Below are 3,537 nucleotides of genomic sequence, written 5' to 3'. Positions count from 1 at the left end.
GTCTCTGTTGCTCCTGGAATGGAGAGCCGATGTTCAGTTTACTTGCTACATCCAGAGAAGAGAAGGATGGAGAGAAAGTGAGATGGGCTAGGGCACCTGGGCCAGTTCTTGTCCTAGAGAGTGAGGGTCCTTGAGCGCTTGTCCAGTGCTGGGGCTCGAGTTGGGGGTCCAGGCTCCACTACCAAGGCCTGAGGGAAAAGAGGGGTGTCACCAGCCTTAGGCTGGGTCCTGGGCCTGTGACCATGCCAATGTCACTGGGACACTTCTGCTTAGCAGGGAGGTGGGGAGGAGGGCAGCAGGAAGCAGAAGCTCAGTCCATTGGGCTTGAGGGTCCCGGTGCCAGACAAGGAAGGAGCAGTGGTTGCACCTTCTGTCCTGCCCTGCAGAGCCTGCTTGCCATCACCCCTACACTCGCACGCATCCTTCCTCCTGCACCTTCCCCATCTCTGGCTTTCCTCATTCTATATTCTCTTCAAAATTAACTCCTTCCTTAAAGACATTTTTGGCAATGTAAAAAAAAAAAAACATTCGCATACATATCATGGCAAATACTGACAGTTGTCTCTACCTACCCATTCACTCCTTTGCCTTATTAATAGGATCTCAGTTTGGGTCACTCAATTATAAAACTTGATTTCCAAGACCTTCTTGTAGGACAAGTTGGCCACCAATACAGTGCTGGCCAATTAGATCAATATGGTAATCTATCAGGTGGGGCTTTTGGAAAAGCTGTGACTTTACCAGCTTTCCCAGTTGGCACCACTTTTGACTTCTGCCCTTTCCCCTTCCTAGAAAGCAGATGTAACACCTGGAGATAGAGTAGCTGTGTTGGGATCACTAGGAGAAAGCCACATGCCAGGAGTCTGGATCTTGATGATTTCCCTGAACAAACGTACAGCCTTGGTGGCTTGCCTCTAGACTTATTACATGAGAAAGATAAGCCATTTGCTTATTTAAGCCATAGTGGTGGCCAGACTCTGCAGGGTTCTCTACGTCAACCATTGTTGTGTCTGTTACAGGCAACCACAGCACTCCTAAGTGACAGTCAATGGCATGTAAAATTTTACATACATTTTCGTGAGATCAATGGATCCTCCTTCTGAAGCTCATCAACAAGCTTCATGTTAAGAGCTCTGCAAGCCAATAGGACCCCACCAACCCCAATATTCTAGTGCTTCCTTACATCTCCTACATCTATTTTTGTGCAGTGGTGATTCCATAAGTCAATGGTTTTATGGCCTCTATTATTTGCATTCTTGTCTACTTAGAATCTGAAAATGTCAGAAGCTAGAATAGGCTTTCGAAATCATCAAATCTAGTATTTCCCCAAAATTATTTTAGCTGTGGGGTTCCTTCTTCAAATGAAATCCTATAGAAACTCAAGAGTAGAGGCAGGTTGGACCACAGTGCATCTTTGCAAGGTTTCTCATTTTATAGTTTGAAACCCACCAGTCTTATCTAGCCCCACTCATTTTTTAAGTATTAAAACCAAAACCCATTCATCCATTGGCTCATCAAAAATTTTACTGGGAATTTGTCATCTGGTGAGCTTGAGCTAGGTAGGCATCATTCCCCAGAGGTAGTCCCTGCCTTTATGGTTCTTCCAGCCTAGTGGGGATCAAATGATCTTCCCAGGGTTGCATGGGAAAATTTCACCAGAGCCCTATCCAGAACCCAGGGCCCTGATCCCCATAACAGTTCTCAGCCCTCAATGCGAACAGCTCTCATTTGCACCAGTACAGTGCTTGGGACAGATTGTATATGCACTCAAAGCAGTCTGCCATCAAGTCTATGCCAAGTACAAGTACTCCCTCACAGCGGTAGGATGATCTGCAGGTCCTCATCATTTGTCAAGGTCTTACCCATCCTCCAAAGTCCAACTTTATCTCCTCCACCAGGAAGCCTTCCTTGACTTTCCGGTCTTCACTGAGTTCCCCTCACCTTGCCTGTCTACTGACCCACTGCCTACCACCTAGGACACTGGTGCTTCTCAAATTATCACTAGCGAAGTACCTATATTCTTTTATCTTCAACTTGTCACACAAATTAATGAATATAAATTATTAGAAAAATGAAATTTAAAAAAAGATATACAAAATACAAGCCTTCCTTTAAAAATTCTTTTCAGATTCAACAGAAACACAATTATTTGGTCCATTGCTATAAAAGTTCCTGAACACTTACCTTTGGTTTTGTATTTAGCTCATCAAGCGCCGTGAGGGACCAGTTCACGAAACGGCCTTGTCCTTGGATTCCCCTGCGGGCTCTGCTCTGAGTGATTCACACACTGAAACCTCACCTGTCTAACACCCGTTTTCATCCCCCACAGGATTAATGCCGGCGGAATGCCGTTTGTCTCACACCCTTACCTCTCTCTGAGGTTAGCCTGACTCCCGGTTGTTCTTCTATGTCACGGTTTCAGGTATGCTTCCTGGGGGAAGACCCAGCCCCGTCCCAACCGGGGTTACAGGGATCCAAACACTGTTACTGGGGCCTTGTGTTTTTCCCGCGAGTTGCTTACTGGTATGGACAATCAGGCGAAGCTTCCTGCACCACATTTACACTTATAAACAAACACAGAGCCACAGAGAGGCTAAATCTTGCTGTTTTTGTCCCTTCAAGCCTGAGCGGCAATCCTTCACAGCTTGTGACATGACAAATAATAACAGGTCCCTCAGCTTCAGAAGCTGACCCAGGCTCGTGCCCTCCTTCCCAAGGGCTGGGTCACACTCAGATCTCTCCCCATGCCCGAAAACATCCCATCACATAACGAGTCCTGGTGCCTTGTGGGGCTCAGAGGATAAAGTGCCCAACACAAGATCCTCTCACCCTCCAAATTTCAGAATGAAACCACACACACAAATATCTTGCCTTTAAATAAGTATTCCTAAGGCACTTGAAGGAGAGTCTACACCCAGATGTGGGCAGTTGGCGATTCTTATATGTCCTCTGTATGTTACAAGCTGTGGGTGAAATCAGCTTGTTCTCAGATTGCCACAGCTCTCTGCAAAGGGCCAGATGCATCTTGGTTGTATTTGGAAATTAATTTTAACTATTATAAGTAGACAGTGCTGCAGCAGGCCATTAGCATAAGACTATGCAAATGAATGTGGAAAAGCTGACCGGGGCACCTGATATGCAAGTGTGCAGCCTAGAGACACCCCCCCCCCCATGCCTGAACGTCCTTTCCTTGCCTCCCCAGAGGGTGCTAGACTCCTCTGTCACGTTATTCATGTCAGGGTTCACTCATACTCAGCAAATTAGTACTCAGAGCCTCCACCTTCACTTGTGAACATTGGTTGTCCTTGACTTTGCGATAGACATTCAGGGCAAGAGGGACATTTATGATGGGGTGTCCCTCGTGCTCCTAATCCAGATGAGGCCTTTGGGTGCTAACTGGCTGGTGAACACTGAGGGGCATGGCCAGGTGAGACACCTGAGTGTTCCATGCCTTGAGTCCCTGCCCTGATGTTCAGTGAATTCAGATGTTTATTGAGCACCTACACTGTGCCAAACACTGTACTCACGCTAGGCACA

This window comes from Prionailurus bengalensis, chromosome A3 (assembly GCF_016509475.1).
Source record: "Prionailurus bengalensis isolate Pbe53 chromosome A3, Fcat_Pben_1.1_paternal_pri, whole genome shotgun sequence".
Lineage (NCBI taxonomy): Eukaryota > Metazoa > Chordata > Mammalia > Carnivora > Felidae > Prionailurus > Prionailurus bengalensis.
This window is presented reverse-complemented; position numbering follows the sequence as displayed.